The 17503-nt window shown below is 52.4% G+C and overlaps 1 protein-coding gene and 1 long non-coding RNA gene across 5 annotated transcripts in view; one reads left to right on the plus strand and one right to left on the minus strand.

Moving 5' to 3' along the window:
- Positions 1-1816: 1816 nt before the first annotated feature.
- LOC310893190 lies at positions 1817-9264 on the minus strand. Of its 3 annotated transcripts, XR_014578796.1 has the most exons (5): positions 6507-9264; positions 5951-6042; positions 5291-5492; positions 4641-4855; positions 1817-3919 (listed from the first exon to the last, which is right to left on the minus strand). It is a non-coding gene; the product is annotated as an uncharacterized lncRNA (long non-coding RNA). The 3 variants fall into 3 exon arrangements; XR_014578797.1 differs by lacking the exon at positions 6507-9264 and having other exon boundaries at positions 5951-6491; XR_014578798.1 differs by lacking the exons at positions 5291-5492; positions 6507-9264 and having other exon boundaries at positions 5951-6489.
- Positions 9265-11669: 2405 nt separating this feature from the next.
- Positions 11670-17503, plus strand: part of PTP4A3 (protein tyrosine phosphatase 4A3) — a 40246-nt gene continuing 34412 nt past the window's right edge. The window contains exon 1 of one of the 2 annotated variants that reach the window (XM_083822236.1): positions 11670-11838. The gene's annotated coding sequence lies outside the window, so the exon portion shown is untranslated. Of the gene's footprint in view, positions 11839-13339; positions 14430-17503 lie in introns of those variants that run through there. The other variant, XM_083822237.1, reaches the window with a different exon arrangement.

Consider the following 17503-nt stretch of genomic DNA (forward strand, 5'->3'; position numbering starts at 1 on the left):
ACCTCGAAGCTATGAGGAATGAGGAAATGGAAAGGACTTGTTCCCACCCCAACCGACTTGAGGCACTGCTCCTTCCCATAAGCCTCCACCAGATTGGCAGGAAAATCTCTTTAGGATTATGGGGATCTGTTCAGGAGCTCAGAGGTTAATTGGAGCAACACCCTTGGGTGTTTACACGCAGAAAGGAGGGGACAGCTTCTGGCAGTAAGGTCACGGAGCTACCGAGCACATCCCTCTGGAGCATTCGGCATTATTTAATTATTGCTGTACGAATAGCTAATGTGATTTAAAGTATTCAAGGTCTCTCAGGCTTTGCAAGAGAAACAAGTCTCTTTTTTTTTTTTTAAGGACCTCTCCCAGGGGATGGGTGTAGCAGCATTTTAGCCCAGCAAGCCCTGTCGCAGCACTGAGCACTCAAAGCCAGATGACTTTAGGGCTTCTGGGCAGGATCTGGCCCAGAGCATGGGCAAAGCAGCTCGGGTGCATCTCAGATGCTTAAATGTTGCCATTAAGAGTGTCAGCACCAGCCAGAACAGGACTTATAGCAACTCAAGAGGTCAACTCCAATCCCACCTGAAATTCTGTGTACTGCTCAGCACCAAGGGATCCCCATCCTCCCAGAGGCTGCTTGCTGAGTGCATTACATCTGAATTTGAGCCCAGCAGTCAGCATTAGTACTGGTCGCACAGCTGTCTTCTCATCCTTGATGGTGCTACCTAGCACTACCATCACCTAGCCAGGCTCTGCTGCCCTCTCCTCTATGGCAAGCACCATCGTGTGCCCACTCTGCACACTGGTCTTAGCTTCACGTGCATCCCCATGTGCATAGTTTCTCTGTGTCCTCAGCTCAGAAGAAGCACAGCCCTGGCCAATGGCCCTCCCTCCCCGCCTGTTAAAAGAAGCAAGAAAGGTAAAGACATGGCCACGAGCCGTCCTGTGACTCTGCTCCCTGCTGGCTCCCTCCCATCTGCCCTGCCCAAGGCGCTTTTCCCCGTCACGGTCTGGCACATCTATTTCAGCTCTCAAATTCAGACGACCGTCACATATCACGGGGAACAAGAAACAGATTCCCACTGGTGAAGGAGGGTCCTAGGGCAGTGTGGCGTCAATGACGTGCCCTTGAGGTTCAGAGGAGGAGGGCCCGACTGCTTATTAGTCCCATTTCCCAGCTGGAAGTTTCTAGGGATAACCTAGCCAGGGAATTCTAGGGAAAGCTTTCGAAAAACTTCTAGTAATGCACTGGGAGAAGAAAATCCCCAGCCTTAAAGCTGCTCGTTGCACAACAAACCACGTGAACCACTGGACGCGGATCCAAAACATCAGGAAAAATGCAGGAGAGTCTCTACACCCTTCTAGCAAAATCATCTCATCTCTAGAATAGAACAGAACAGAACAGAACAGAACAGAACAGAACAGAATAGAATAGAATAGAATAGAATAGAATAGAATAGAATAGAATAGAATAGAATAGAATAGAATAGAATAGAATAGACCTGACCCGACCCGACCCGACCCGACCCTTGGACACAGCCTCTTGTGCCGGGATACATTACACAATCTCTACAAGTCTACCTTTCAGTCCCGTTTCCCCTGATTCTGGGATTTTCTCGTTACCTTGTGCTAGATGATTTCTGTCTTTGAAAGGACTCAAATTCGCAGTCTCGTCGCCACTGCGTTCCCCTCCTTGCTCCTCTCCCAAGCCCTCTTCTCCAGCTTCCCTGGTCAGCATGAGCTCTCAAGCATCACAGGGTTGAGCTGTTTTGCCCGTTAGCACCTCCATTAATTCAAAGATGCCTTGTCTTGGAGGACAGGAAGGACAGCAAGATGGAAGCATGAGGTAAGGCCACAAATGCTCCTCCAGAAGTCAAGCACATGCTCGGTGGCCAGCTAGATAATACCTCGCATAGTCCTGCCATTGAGAGCTAGGAAATGAGTCAATAGCACCGTGCTGCACCTTCACACTGGCAGGAAAAAGAGTCAGGGATGAAGGCGAGTCATGAAATCAGAGCAGCATTACTCAGCATGGTCAGCCTGTCACGGCATCGTGTGTTCGACCACTTGAGTCACAGGAGAGGAATTCATCTCTGTTAAGTTTATGCACCTAAAGCGCAGTCTTTTATGCCTGGCCACACGACTCCGGCTTCTTTTATAGCCTGTGATTCATCTGACCTCTCTCAGATACTGTTGAGGATTGAATCACGCTCTGGTTCTTCCTATTCCTCTGCATCGGAAATAAAGGGAGCCGACGGTGACTAGTTCGTCTCAAGTCAGACATCTCACTTTAAGGTGCCAAACTAAGAGCAAAGGAATCCCACTCTGGGTATTGTCATTTCTCCTTAATTGAAGGGCTTAAAGCTTTCAAAGCAGGAGGACAATGACAGTCGAATTTGTGGTTGGGCTTTTCATGCCAACATTCAGAGACCGTTCCTCCCCTGCCAGCTTGCTCAGCTTAATTCATGGGAATGTCTAGAAACAGGCACCCCTGGAGCACAGCAAAAATGAGCCCAGCTCTGGCATTTGTGTGAGCAACCCGTCCTTTATTATTTGAGAAATGCCAGCATTGTGCAGCAACTATAGGCACCAGGGAGCCTACAGAGGCTTCTTTGTCACAAAGACCAAGTGCAAAGCTCCGTGTGGAAGGTGCTCTGCTGTTTCTGCAGTATTTCAGGTGCAAAGGCACAATGCACAGCCGGTTTCGGGGGTGTTTGAGGAGTTTAGAATACATAAGGAATCTGCCCTGAAATGTCATTTGGGACAGGAAGGATTGGAGAGCCAGGAAAGACAGGGTAAGGCTGGTTAACTAAAAGAGGTATCGCGAGCGCGGTGCAAATCCTCCTGTGCTCCGGGGAGGACAGGAGCTTGAGGGCAGCTAAAGTGATAAGGAGAACCACAGGAGTGGGTTTTTCCCCCCCAAAAGGACCCAATTCCCCTGAGAGGATCCTACAGCACCGCAAGCCACATGGATGGAGGTAAATCATTCCTCAGCCCCTGGAGGATGGATCTCTGAGGAGACGAGGTTTCCCTCTCCATTAGGAGACAGATCATAGAGGAGTAGAAACGAGGACCTCATCATTTTAGCTTCCCACCCCCAGAAGCTTTGCTTGCAGAGGAATTTGAGGCACGGCAGAGCAAAGGAGGGAAGGAAAAGGCTTGGGCTGTGCCCACGGGCTGCACTCAGACCCCAAGGGGCTACAGCAGGGCCAGGAGGAGAGCGCTGGGGAAGGAAGTCTTACAGCAAGGTCGGACAGCAGCTGTCTCCAGGAATGAATCCAGGAGCAGCATCCTCCTGGGATGAGCCAGGAGGATCTTGCGTTGACTGCCTGCCCTTCCTGAGTTCGGGAGGAAATTAATCTCCCACCGTGGGCTTCGGTTTATTTTTACATTGCGAGTTAGCCCGAAGGGAAAAAAAAAATCATAAAAAAAAATAAAAATCTATTCCCTAAAAGGAATAGCAAATTTCACAGCGAACTAAGGAGATTAGTCAAATCCCTGTGACCGTCAGCAGTTTCACTTAGGTCAAAGCCTGGCATAACTCAATCTCTGTGAGAATGGAGAGGAGCAGCTCGGACTGCCCGGCTCTGCAGGCGGAGCAGCCTCTCCTAAAGGGCCCTTCTGCAATATCTGGAGGGAAACGTCCCTTCTGCAGCCCCGGAGAGGAGAGGCAAAGAGTCAGGCTGGCCCAGAGCTCAGACAGTGAAAGGGAGCATTATCTCTTGCAGATACCACAGGGAGACCTTCCGTGCTGGGAAGCAGAAGGGGAACCGATTTCCCAGGCTAGGAGACATCAAAGACTGTGTGAAACCTTCCGAAAATGCTCACCCTGAATTTCTCATGCCTGGGTGGGCACGTGGGATGACTCTCCATAGGGTCAGGGAAACGGAGACAGCGGGAGCTGTCGGGTTCTGATTCGCCTCTTGCTCTGGGGGAGAAAAAGGAGAGAATTTGGTTCAAAAGCTAAAAATAAACACGCCACCCGCAGGTTTGGTTTTGCACAAAAAAAAATTCGGCTTGAGTGAGGTAACCTAGGGCCCTTTCTGGATGAAATCATTCCCTTGCCCTGGCCAACACGCCCGTGCTAATGGGCTCAAAGAGCCATCAGCCTTTCAGGCTGTGCATCCAGCTTCATCCCGGGGACCAGCGGGAGCTGTCACGCCACCGCCGCACTGCACGCAGCGAGCAGAGAGGTGTCGGAGAAGGAAAGCGAACAATTTTTTTGGATTGCTCTAGGGAGAAATGGGGCTTTCAGCTCGTACTCCAGGGATTTTAAAGATCTGTAGCCCTCTCGGTGCGACAGTCTCCCTCCCTTTATATGAATACAGGCAGTATTGTTTTAAATTGTGTCCCGGAGCCAAATAAGATGGGGAAGCCGTGGTGTCTGCAGAGAGGCTGGAGGCTCTTTGCAATTGTTTCCCTTTCCCTGATAAAGCTGCTGGTGTGGTTTTTTTGAAGAAAGTAGCATTTTTTCGCAATTCTGAGCTCGCCTCACAGGGCAGCTCGTTCTCTCTTTGTGGCTTCTCTGCCATTTGAACCCTTTCAGTAGTACCAGCCCTGAGGTTTTCAAAGTCATGAGTCAGGCACTGGGAAATCCTTACACTGATTTAGAAACTACAAGATTCAAAACAAAACAGCAAAAGACAAACCAAATGCGGGGACTTTCGAGTCGCTTCTGGTCTTCGAGCCTTTAACGCTGAGAGTGGAAGGGTCCCATCGCGGTGCTGCTGGGCACCATCACACCTGCTTTTCCATCTGCTGTTTCTTTTCTTGTGTTACAAGCTCTCTGGGGCAGAAAGCATCTTCCTGTCCCGTGAATAGGCAGAATTTAGCACAAGGCGGTCTTCAAGCAGGATGCAGCCTCCTGGGCAACAGGGGAATGAACGAAAATCATTGCAGTCAGCTGCTTTACCTATGAAATACACATCTGAGGGGAAAGCAAGACAGCAGACAGGATAAGGGAAGGCAGCCAGCACCCTTGGCCACCACAGCTGCTGGCATTTTCAGCTTTTGTATCAGCTCCTGACCCGGTGAGAGCTTTGCTGCAGGGAAAAATAAAAAAAAAAAAAAAAAAGCAATAAAGATGATTCTAGTGCTGCCGGTGTCAAAGCACAGTCTGCATAAAGAAAAAGACGTTCGGGTCCTGGTTTTAGTAGCAGACATTGTGGGAGCCCCTGAAAGCCCTCTCTGCCCAGGTTCCCAGTTTGATTAGTGCTGTTGGAGCAAGCAGGAAAATGTTCCCACTCCCAGAAATGTACATCTCCGAGGCAGGGCACAAAAGGAAAAACGTGGACCTCACCTCTGCAGCTGGAAAAAGCAGATCCAGAAGGATGGGGTGACCGCATGGCTCTGACCACCATTTCTGCTGCAGATGGTGTCTTCTACCACCAAATGTCACCAATCCTATGATTAAAGCTTATTTTGACCTTTCTTTAAAGTCTCGGAGCATGGAGGAATGAGTGAGGAAGCCTGAACGCTCTTGCCTGCTGCAACAACCTGACCTTGGAGCCAGAAATGCAAGAAAGAAAAGGAAAACCTTCAAAATCTTTGATCCAGATGGAGGAGCAGGATCAAAACCACAGTAGTGCCTACTTGGCAGATCTACCTATGTCAAGGCTGAATTTGGTTCTGGACCTGTGGGAATAATAATAATAAAAAGGGAACATCCTCTGCTATTTCCGTAACATGGAGCTGACCAAAAGCGTGAGTTGGGCTTTGCCCCCATGGGGTCCAGGCTGGGCAGAGGTAAGGGCCCTTTGCCCCTGATGATCTTACCCGTCTGACATTTCTTCTCATGCATTTTCCCATCCTCCAACCCCCTCTCCTCCCCCCCCCCCCAAAAAAAAAAAAACTAACTGAAAACACACCTTTCAAAGTAACATTTTCCAGACTGCTTTGCTAAAGGTGAAGTGGGATGCGTTTTTTCAGCACAGCTTTGGCAGAAGCTCGCTGCTCTTACCTGGCCCCTCGGTGTCTGCGCCCCGACAGATTCCTCCTGCAAATCTCCAGCTCCTCTCGGCTTCGCCTTTTTGTGGTGTTTGTTTCTTTGCCCTTTTTAAATAAACCATTGGCAGTTACTATGGTAACACGCCTCATTCTCTCTCCCTCCTCCCCAAAAGTCTATTTCTATTTAACAGGCTTTTAAAAAGGCTCTATTTATACTTTCTTTTGTTATCCTGCCCCTTCTCCCTTGCAGCCAGCCAAGGGCAGGCGCGGAGAAGTGCAGGCCCTAGCCTCTGTTACTAATAATGGCCATCCATAAACACGAGAGCGAGCCGTGGGGATCAAAGCTGTGACCTTCATCAGGAGATGCTCCGCTCCTCAGGCGAACAAAAAGGAAATCTGCGGCATGGCACACGGCGTGCTCGGGCGGAAAGCGATGCTGGCAGGGGCCATCCCCACCTTCCACCCTCCAGCGTCACATCGAGAGGCTGCAAGTCCTCCCCAAAAGGCCAGCAGGCAAAAAGCAGCCTTGCTGTCACTGCAGGCAGCTCCCACCTTTCCTCCTTTCTCACCGTCACACATTCGTCTGCTCTGCTGGTAATTGCATAAAGGGAAAAAGAAGAGCCGTGCTGCATTTTTTTTTTTGGCTTCCCAGGAGGCAAAAAGAAAGGCTCCCTCCTTATGCTTTTTCATTTTAACTCTCAGGGCTGCTAGCAAGAGTCAAGGTTTACTTCCTTAAGGCTCGTTATATCATTTAAACATGCAGGTTGCAATTTATCTTAACCCTTCACGGAAGCTGTAGGTGCCCAATTTTTTTTACCATGGCAGCTTTTCTCCTACTGTCTTTCAGGCCTTTCTGCTAATAGAAAACAATGGGTGTGAAACAGTCCAAGTCCCATTTGGTTCCTTTCTCCATTGAGAGGTTTCACTTGCATGGTCAGGCTGGTGCCAGAAACCACACGTTTTTTGGTCATCTTTAGGGTGTTCCAGGAAACATATTGTTGACAGAGCTCAATTTTTCAGTAGGAAAAGCAAGTAGAAGAAAGAGTTCCCAGCCCTCCCCTTCTTCCCTCCACATAAAGACAGCTTTCGGGACTTCTTTGCTGCCAAAGCGTGACCCCAAAAATCACAAAACCATTTTTCTTCTCACTCCCCAGCCTGCCCAGCGCAAGAAACTGTGACGTTCCTCCAGAAAGGGTTAAGATATCTAAAACTTCAGCCTCAATGAGCAGCCAGCAAAAGTGTCCTGTCCCCAGGGCAGGCTCAGTGTATGAGAATTTGCTCAGATCATGTAATGTTTGTAACTCGATTTCCTGCCGGAAAGCTTCAGTGGGTGGAGTTTCTGCTGAACCAGACAGAACTAGAATTATTTCCTTCTCCGGATTGCTTGTGCATGTCCAGTCAAGCTCAACTGAATTAACAGCAACCGGCTCGTTTCCCCCACACCCCCTTTCCCATTCACCTCTGGCAGCGGAGGCACGGGAAGTATGCGATAATCCTGCTGCCAGGCCGAGTGCCTGAGGAGATGGGATGGTCCCACAACCTTCTTCAGGCCCAGCCTTTTTTTTTTTTTTTTTTTTTATATTCTGGAGAAAGGATGTCCTAATGACCAGCCTGCTGCCCTACTGATTTCCTACACGGCCCTGGGAAAGCCCCTTAACCTCTGCCTGCCCCCACTTTCTGTGAAATGGAAAGGAAGTTTGTGGGAGGCCTGGTCTCCCTGCTGCCACCGCCGGTATCAAAGCAAGGCCCGCCAGGACCGAAAGCAGGAACTTCTCCAGTTTAAGCTTAAAAACCAGTCGCTTTTTTTTTTTTTTTTTTTTCCTGGAACAGTGCAGACCTGTGGTGGATTGCCACGGAGGCACTTCTGCAAGGGAAAAACAGCTCCCACACTCGCAACTGCAAACTGATTCATCCCTCCCCTGCCTCCGCCACCCCAGGAGCCATGAGTTTCCTTCACATCCCTCACCGAGCGCAGCCAAACCCCCTCAGGAAGGCCAGATCCTGCCCCAGGTGCTGGATTTTTGTACCAAAGTGCTGGGTTTCACCTAATTTATCGCCAAAGAGGTCTAAGCTGAACCACAGCAAGGTGCTTTCGTCTAGACTAAGAGCATCCACGAAGGGGTGAACGTGTGCCTAGCCAAGTGAGATCCTACAGATCTTGTAGGAGAAGGAATTAGAGCCCAGGGCAGGAATCTACACCACGTACAGCCCCAGGACTCTGCTGGCTTTGAATGGTGCCAGATCAAGTTATTTGCGGTTCATCTGGTAATCCAGACACTTCACCATCGATGTTAAGACTAAGGTGAACAAGTCCCTCGGTCAACTTCCGGAAGCGTCTTTTGAAAATCCTCCCCATTCACCCCAACCAAAAAAAAAAATGAAGCACTGTTATTATTATTTTTTTTTTTTTCTCACGGGACCAAGGAGGAAACTCCTCCGAGGCACAAAGACATTTCTGAGCTCCATCTTTTTCTCTTTCTTCCAGTCGCCGTCTCGGCACCAGCCGCAGAGCTCGTCTCTGCCGGATGCCCAGGGCACACCCTCTCCCCTCCGCACCGATAGTATCGTGCCCTTAGGATGTGTCTGCACTCCCAGGTAGAGCTGGTTACGCAGAATAGTCCTTTCCTTAGGGCTGGCTAAGGCTGGATGTCTGGGTGTGAGACAGAAAGCAGGCCCTGCTGCTTATCACACAAGGAAAATTATGCAACTATGTCCTTTAATGAGGAGAAGGAAGGCTCTGAATAGGTCCCTGAGGTTGGCTGCAGGTAATTTCTGGCAGTGAGCAAGGCTCTTGCGGCACGTACCAACGTTTCCAAGTGCCAGATGAAGTGGGGCATGGGTGGAGCAACCAGCTGCCTCCCACCAATCTCCTTAAATCGAAGGGCCACTACACCATCTGCAATAAAAAAGGACAAAGCTTGAGGACCATAGCACGTAGCATCACCAGGACAGCCATCAATTCGTAAAAGTCAAATGGTTTTCTGTTACTGCTACTCAGCGATGATCCCTGTACGGCCTCCCCATCTCTCGTCCATGCAAATACAACCTCGTAGAGTCTGGGCCCAGCTCTTTCTGGTCTGAAGGCTTCGTCGGCTATTAATAATACCCAGGGAAGCCGTGAAGTATGCAAGCAAGGTTTTGATGAGTGTGGGAACAAGAAAGGCGTTAGCACGTATGAGTGAACTTCAGTTTCGCTCCTGGGCTGAATGCAACTCAATTAGTCAGTGCCTTCAAGTGAAGTCCAAGTGTTGGTCCAGTGACTCTTCAGGAAGAGGCCAATGCTCCATTTTCGGCCTCTCCTGGAGGAAAAGCTAACTTAATTTAAAAAAAAAAAATCTGAATCAGAACGTTTGCTTTTTTTTTTTTTTTTCCTAAACTTTCTCAGCTCTCCCAGAAAGAAGAAGTATTTACTAGTCACTGCCCAGCAGCTTCCAGGAGCTGTGCAAGCTGGAGAAAGCCAGGCTGCAGGTGAACGTGACGTCTGTCAGGAATGCTAACCAGAAACCTCATCCAGCTGTTGAAATCTCAGAGGAACACGATGTGGTAACTGCTCCGCCAAAGGAGCTGAAAACTACCTGCTCTACTCGGTGGAGGACTTGTTCAGTTTAATTAATTAGTGCATGGGAAGAAGGAGTGATCTGTGTTGAAGCATTAACACCAACATACCAGGAATCCATGTTTCACTTCCTACCCCGGTGGAGTGGTTTCTCCTGCAGCCTTCCCAAATGAGAATTATCATTTTTCTGCTCCTTTCCTCCAGCAACTACAAGAAATATTCTCTGCAGGTGGCAAAAAGGAGAGTAATTTTTTCCATCAGTTCGGTGTTAGAGCGTCCTGGCTCAAAGAAAGCTGCATTTGGCTGAAATGGAAACGACAGAAGGGATAGGGAAGGACTAGGGAAAAAAGAATATTACAGAAACTCAGAAAAAAACAGGTGTATGGCTGCTGCCCCCTGGGATTAGTACCCGCACAGAGGTTACAATCCTTCCACCTTGCTTTTCAGTGCCTTACGCTGAAAAACATGCTCAAGGATGCTACCACGCACAGGATATTGTCGATATTTGTGCTGCAAATCCATTCAAATTCAGGAAATTACAGCTAACGTGAAGCCTATGTGATCCTCTTAAGGCAGTGACCTGATTGTGGAAACATTTCTCTCTGCCTGTTTTTTTCTAAAGTATTATTGAGAACAAGGCAGGGTTTGGCTGAAGATGGACTCAGGCTCGCCAGGAGACCTGAAGGTGTTCCTCCAGTCAATTTTTTATATTCACACACAGTAAAGGATACAGAAAAACAAACACGTTCCCACAGAGCCTAACACAGCTCCCCATCACGCCTGGGAAACCCCAGGGAAGGAAAAAGGGTTGTGCTGCTTCAACCAGAAAGGATTTCACCAAAAACACCCAAGTAAAGCAGCTGCAAAGTTGCTTTTCTTTGTTCTTTTTTTTTTTTTGGTTTTGAGTGTTTTGTGTTTTTTTTTTTTCCAGTTTTCAGTTTTTTGCTTTTAAAGAAAGCATTTGCAGGTGGGTTTTTAGTCAGTCCTACATCAGCAGCCCCAGCACAGCTGTGGCCCTCCAGAGCTTTTGCTAAGCTCTGCTGGACTGATTTTAGCACCCCAAAAAGACGTGCTCCAAGTATTTCATTGAACAAACTGACGTGAAGAACAGATCTTTTTCTCGCTTAGAAAGCACAGCGGGGAGTCAAAGAGCAAAACCTAAATGTTGGCAGCAAGGGAAGTCACGGTTTTGTTTCTGTTTTCTGCAGGGCTCCACTGCAAGGTGTGAGTTCGCTGCTGTCTCATCGAGGTTAGGCTGATGCTGTGCCTCTCCCTGGAGAGGGAAAGGCAGGATTTCGGCGTGCAGGTGGATGGCCCTTTTATCCAGCTGCCTGTTTTCAAGCTTACCAGGACTGAACGTCTCTAACATCCTCTGAAATTCACCAAGAGAGTCAAAAATTTAGCAAAAGACCCATTTTCTCTACTTACCCAGATATGAAGACTCATTACATTAAGATTGGTAAAACTGACTTCTCTTTACTAATTCTGTGTGTGTGTGTGACGTTTTAAGAAATTCAAAATCTTTATTTTCATCTCTCTTTTTTTTTTTTTTTCTTATGGAAACACTGAGCATCAGACGTCCGCAGGTTCTGCTGGAGGATAAGCAGAGGCTGTGGCCTCCTGACCCTTTTAACAAGGTGGGTTCTCAGAAAATACCCAGCTTTGTGAGGTGGTTCTGGACACAGGCTTAGTGCCCCTGAGGGCCTGAACATCCCTTGGGGAAAACACAGCCTTGAAACGGGAGCATGTTGGAGGCTCTCCCAATATCCACCTCCAGCGCCTATTTGTGCACGAGGCCTTTTGAACCCCCAAAAAGCCCCACGACCCCACTCCTTCAACGCCTGTGACACCCTCGGCATCTCCACAAGGAGCCCTGCCAGGAGAAGCCCGCGAGAAATCAGCAATAAATGCGGAAAAAAAGGGAAAAAGGGGCAAAAAGAGGGCGACGGGCCTCCCGCCCCGCCTCCCTCCGTCCCTCCCTCCCCTCAACTGGCCCCGCCCACCCACAAGCCCCGCCCACCACCCCGTAACCACGCCCCCTCCCGCCAAAAGCCACGCCCCCTCCCTCCTCGGCCCCCCCCCCCGCCGCCGCCGCCGCCACGTGACGAGGGAGAGCGCGGGGAGGGAGGGGGCGTGGCCAAGCGGGAGGGGGCGTGGCCAAAGCGGCGGCGGCGGCGCGCGCGCGGGACGGGAGCGGAGCGGCGGCGGCGGCGGCCTCGGGACCGGGAGCGGCACCGGGAGCGGGTCCGGGACCGGCGGGGGCCGCATGTGCGGGCGGGGGGCGGCGAGGGCGGCGTGGGGCCGAGCCGGGAGGCGCTGCCGGAGCCGCCGGAGCCGGCGAGCAGGTCGGTACCGGGAGAACCGGGCGGCGGGGAGGGAGAGGAAGGGGGTTTGGGGGGGGGGGATGGGGTTAAAGGGGGGGAAATGGGGTTAAAGGGGGGGAAATGGGGTTAAAGGGGGGGGAATGGGGTTTTTTGGGGGGGGCACGGGGGCAGCGCGGGGTCGTTCCACGCGTGGGAGACGCTGTGGGTACGGTGAGAGCCAGGAGGGGGCGGTGGGGGGGGGGGGGGGGTGCTGCACGGTGCGGGGGTCCTGGAAATTTTGGGGGGGGGGGGGAGGTGTTGGGGGGGCACGGGGCAAGAGGGTTTGCACGGTGCGATGAGCCCCGCACGGTGCTCGGCACGGTGCAATAAGCCTGGCGTGGTGCAATGAGCCCTGCGCCGTGGGAGGCTGGTGTTATTGGGGGGGGGGTGCTGCACGGTGCGGGGGGCCTGGAAATTTGGGGGGGGAGGTTGGGGGGCACGGCGCAGTAAGGCTTGCACGGTGCTCAGAGCCTTGCGCGGTGCGATAAGCCTTGCATGGGAGGGCAAGCAACGTTGCACGGTGCTCTTAAGCCTTGCACGCCGGGGCTATATTTGCTATTTTTGGTCGGATTATATATATATTTTTTGGTCGGATCATTGATAATTGCGAGCTGCGAAACGCCGGCGGGTGTACGTAAAGCTGGGGACTTTGTACCCCCACCAGCATCCAGCACAGATACCTGAATACAGGCGGGAGCTTCATCTCGCGTTGTCAGTAGGCTTCAGAGTTAACAGCCCGGGTGCTGGCCGTGCCAGCAGCCCGGTACCTCAGCCAAGTCCCTGGCACGGGGGGACGTCAGATCCCAGCAGGGACCGTCACACGTGGCACCGGGGCAGGTGGAGGAAGCGACTTTTACCCTTCGGGGAATGCCCTGCGCTCCCTCGGGGAGGCCCAAAATAGCCATGTCACCGGAGCCCCGCGAGCTTTCGGCCCCGTTGGCTCCGCTGGCAAAAGGCGAAACCTTTCGGGGAATAACAGCGTGCGTAAAGGTTGGGAGGGGACCTCTGGAGGTCGGCTCCTCCACCCTCCTTTCTCTATCACTGCTTTAATTTCATTTTTTACGTGCGCCTCGGTGACTGAAAATCACGCGCCGGCTCCCGGTCCCTGGCGAGAAGCATCCTCTGCAAAGTGCATTTCTTTGCGTTGTGCCTGTAAAGACATCAAAAAAAAAAGCCGCATTTAGGCCCATTTCCAGCTTAATCATCCCCTGCAAGCGGTGGAAATCGGCGCCTTGAAATCCAGCGGCGCTTGGTATTAAAATAGCCGGCAGTAAACACAGGCTCCTATCAATAACCTTAATTACGGTTTGGGTTTCGTCTTAAATAGATGCGCGTTGCCACGCCGTAGGGAAGTGCAGGTTTAGCATCGGGGGCGTAACGCGTTTTTGTAGTGTCAGTGGAGAAGACAAACAAACAAAACAAAGCAAAAAAAAAAAACCACGGGGGTTTATCTATAATGTGCTGTTGGGGAAGAAAATGGCAAATTTGGGGGTTGGGAGCGTGGGACTTGTTTCTGGGCACCACGTGGGCGTTGGGTTGTCCCACCTCTGGAGGTGCAGCATGCGCATTTGCATCTCAGGAAGGCTTGGATGGGGCGAGCAAGTCTTAACGCTCTGCAAAAACCCACTCAGATGGTTTTTTGGGTTCTTTTCCCTCCGATTTTATCCCAAATTCATGGAGGCAAGCAGCGCCCGCCGCTCCGTTACGGGCTCGCTTTTACCCGCTTACGCCGCTTGGCGAACACGAGAAGGGCCCGGATTCCTGTGGCAAGGAGCCCTTAGAATTTCAACAGCTCTACCTATAAATATAGGCAGCATGAAAGGCAATCCGCCTTCCAAGAAAAAAAAAATTTATACAAATAAATAAATAAAAGCACCACGCTCCTTTTTTTAGTCCGCCCGTATCTGCCCGACTTTGGCGCAATGCAACGCGTCTCCGGCTGGGAGCCTCCCATGCCTCTTGCTGATTTCTGTACAAATGAAAATGGGTGTAAAGGTGGCGTTTTAGGGTGAAACGCACCGGGATGTGATGGCAGGAGGATGGCAGTGGGGGCAGCTTTTGGGATGGCTCGGTCGTGGCGGAGCTGCGGCGCCGTGGGGCGGCGCGCGCGGAGCCCGGAGCATCCCTTTGGGTGCGAGGTGGTGCCTTGGGTGAAAATCAAAAAAAATTATAAAAAAGAAAGCGATGTGGCTGGGAAATCCCCCTCGGCAAGGTGTCTCCGGTGAGGAGCCGTGGGTCACCTTGCGGGGCCAAAGCTCGGGGTTGGGGAGCGGGGGCCGGCGGCGCGGGGAAGCGCTGCGTGTGCACTTCGCCCCGGCGCGGAGCAGACAGGCTCCGCACGTGACCGTCTGCATTTCAGCTGATCGCCGGACCACTCTGCCAGCAGGCTCTTCTCGCAGCTCGGCGGCTGCGATACCGCTGCTTTTTCCCCTTCCCTTCCCCTCCCCTTCCTTCTTTCTCCCCTCCCCACCCTCCCCCACCCCAGGTCCTCCGCCTGCTTTCCGGGCCCAAGGCTGCGACGGGGAACCCGGCTGCAGCTGCGCGGGGTCCGCATCCAAATGGTTTCCTGGAAGGCGAGTGTGTTTTTTTTTTTTTTCTTTTTTTTTATCTTAAAATGATCCTTTTCCCTTCGTCTCTACACTGGTTGCGTGTCGGCTTTCGTGGCTTTCGTTCCTCGTGGCACGGGAGGATCGGATGGGGGGGGGGGGAAGGAGGGGCCGAAGGGTGTGTTTTTTTTTTTTTTTTTGCCCGCTGCGGTATCGCGCCCGATCGATGGCAGCTCTGTCCCCTGTCGTCTCTGCGATAGTTGCCGGCGATTTCCTCTTGACGTCAGTGCAGTTAATCAGACGGGGAACGTGGGAGCTGGCAGCGCCGCTGCCTCTGAGCGCCTCGCAAAGCCGGGGTGGGGGGGGGGGGGGGTTGGACACCGGGCGCCCGCACGGGCTTGTGCCGGGGGAGATGGCATCGAAGCAGGCTTTCGACCCGGGGAGAGCTGGCTGCAGAGCCAAACCGGTGCTCTTCACCCTTCCCAATCCTCCCTGCATTTGTTTCTTCCCTTAAGAAAATATTATTTATTTTTTTTTCCTATTAATAATAAGAGAAGCGACGCAATCCCTACACCTGCTGCATTGCCGGAGGCAAGGGCTTGAGAGCCCTCCTTGATTTTTAAGCAGCCTATATTTACCTACCTAAACCTTTTTCTTATTTTTTCTATATATATATATATATATATATTTTTTACCCCAAAGCGTTACGTGAAGACATCTGACGGCTATTTTTTTTTTTTATGGCCGGGCTGACAACGCGGGTGGCGGTACCCGCGGAGCCAGCGCCACCCCCGGCACCCCGCCGGCCGCTCGGAGCCCCTCGCGTCGCGCTGCTTAATTACGGACTTAACGAAGCGTCTCGGCGTTTCCGCCGAGATGCAGACACGCTCCCTCCTGGCCACGGTTTTTCACAGGGCCGGCTCGCGGAGGGAGGGCGAGCTGGGCAAGAAAACGCTTCCCGACGGCACCCTTGGGAGCCGCGCGCCGAGATGGAAACGCCCGTGTCCTCCAGCCCGGCCCTTCCCCGCCGAGCCCTTTCCTTCCCCGCTCCGAGCTGCCACTCAAAGCCTCTCCTCGCTGCTCTGGTTTTCCACGGCCGGCTGCCGAGCGTGACAGCGGCGAGAAGAAAGGCGGCGGGGGGGGCTGCAGGGGCCGATGCTATCGGCCGCCGCCGCCCGGGGACGCGGCCGCGCGGGTGGGCTGAGGTTGGGTCCCCCCCTTCCTACGCCCTCGAGGGTGTTTGGTGACCCATCCCGCCCGCCCGCGCCTCTCCCAGGGCTCCTTCTCCTCCAGGTAGCCCAAGCAGAGCAGCCGAGATGCCCCGAGATAGGTGAGGAGCAGAGAACATCCCCGTAACCCTACAGGGGCAATGGGGAGAGTGATGGGGCTACGGGGTGTTGCTTTAGGAACGGCCCCAACCCCTTGGTGGCATCTCCCAGTGCTTCCAGGCTTCAGGCAGGACCCGTCACCAGCTCCCCACCACCTATTTTGCTCAGGACCCCCACCCCTCTTTATTTTATTTTATTTTAAGGTCAAGGTGCTTCCTAGCAAATAGCTGGAGGAGAAGCACATGGCGGGTTTTGGAGTTCACGGGGCATGCGGAGCAGACCTGGCCCCAGCCTGTTGGCTTTGGGTTTTTGGGGTCACAGCCCCCAAGCCCCACTCTCGCTCCAGGGAAACAACGTGGCCGGGCGCATTTTTCAGCTCTCCAAGGCACAGGGGCTTAAAAAAACCCCATTGCCTCCGAGCTAAGCGGGGTAACACTTCGTAGCTGGGCGCAGGAGTTAATTTTTCTTCCCTCTGCCGTGCCCTTTTTTCCCATGCAGAGGGAGCGGGGGGAATTTGGGGGTGCGAGTCCGGGCGATCCCGATGTCCCCTAGGAGGGCGGCCACCCCGGGGCCCCCTCCGTGTGAACGGGGGTCAGCAGCTGGGAAATGGCAGAGCAGAGTGGTAATTCCCAGCTGCCACGAAAGCGGCTCTCAAATAAAATTCCCTCCGAGAGCAATTCCAAGTATTTGAGGGTTTGAACTTTTCCGGGGAGGGCTTTGGGAGCTGCCGGCTGCCGCGCTGCACCCTTGGCACTGCGGGGAAGAGACCCCGGGGGAATCGGTTTCGTTATCCCAGCCTCTAAAAGATTTTTATTTTTATTTTATTTTTTAATGTATAAATCATTATTTTTATTTGGTAGCTGCGTGCCCGCCGCGACGACCCAGAACGGAGCGCTGCTGGAAGCGAAGCTTGCCCTAAACCCCGGAGGGGCCCCGGGGGTTGCAGGAGATACCCGTTGGGGCTCGGTGGCCCTCGTGGTGCCCCCGTACCTGTCCCCGCACGTCCCCAGGGGCCGGGCGCCCCTTGCCGTGCATTCCTCGGCCGGCACTGCTTGGTAACGTGGGCACAACAGAAAACAAACTTTGCCGCGAGCTTTGCTCTCCCAGAGCCCCTGAAGCTCGCTTTCAAAAAAAAAAAAAAAAAAAGAGCAATGTGGTCTTTTTTTTTTTCTTTTTTTTTTTTTTTTCTCATGCTCATGAAAATTCTCATACCAAAGCCGTAACCTCCGCTGCCCCCGGTTTCGTTGTTTTTTAAGGTGGCTTTTGGGGGCGTTTAAGGGGAGGTTTATCCAGCCCCGCTCCCCAGCCCCTGTGGGTGCCAGATTACAGCGTGCGCAGAAGGCAAAAAAACAGGGGGTTTGGTCAAAAAATGACCAAAGTGCAGCCGGGGACAGGCTGGGTACCCCGAAACAGGGACAACGTGCAAATGCAGCCGGGCTGGAAATTGCCCCCAGACTACAGGGGTCCAGACTCTAGGGATCCCCAAAGGGATGCTGATAGCGGGGCCGCATCCAAACTCACGCCTCTGCTTCCCCACCACCCCTCCTTTGCCCTTTTTAGAGCGAGCTGGGGATGAACCAAGCCTATTTGGGGCAAAACCCCGCTAAAAACCCATTGGCAGCAGGGTTTTTCCTCCCCGTGCACCCTTCATCTCAAGATTTTCTCGGCTCCTTGTAGACCCCTTTCCCATCCTTCCGCCAAGCCGTCCGTCAGCCTGGCAGCGTTTTAATAATCCTTGACTCCTTTTTCTTTTTTTTTTTTTTTTTAAGTTAT

Source organism: Anser anser (genome assembly GCF_964211835.1).
Source record: "Anser anser genome assembly, chromosome: 2".
In the NCBI taxonomy this organism is placed as follows: domain Eukaryota; kingdom Metazoa; phylum Chordata; class Aves; order Anseriformes; family Anatidae; genus Anser; species Anser anser.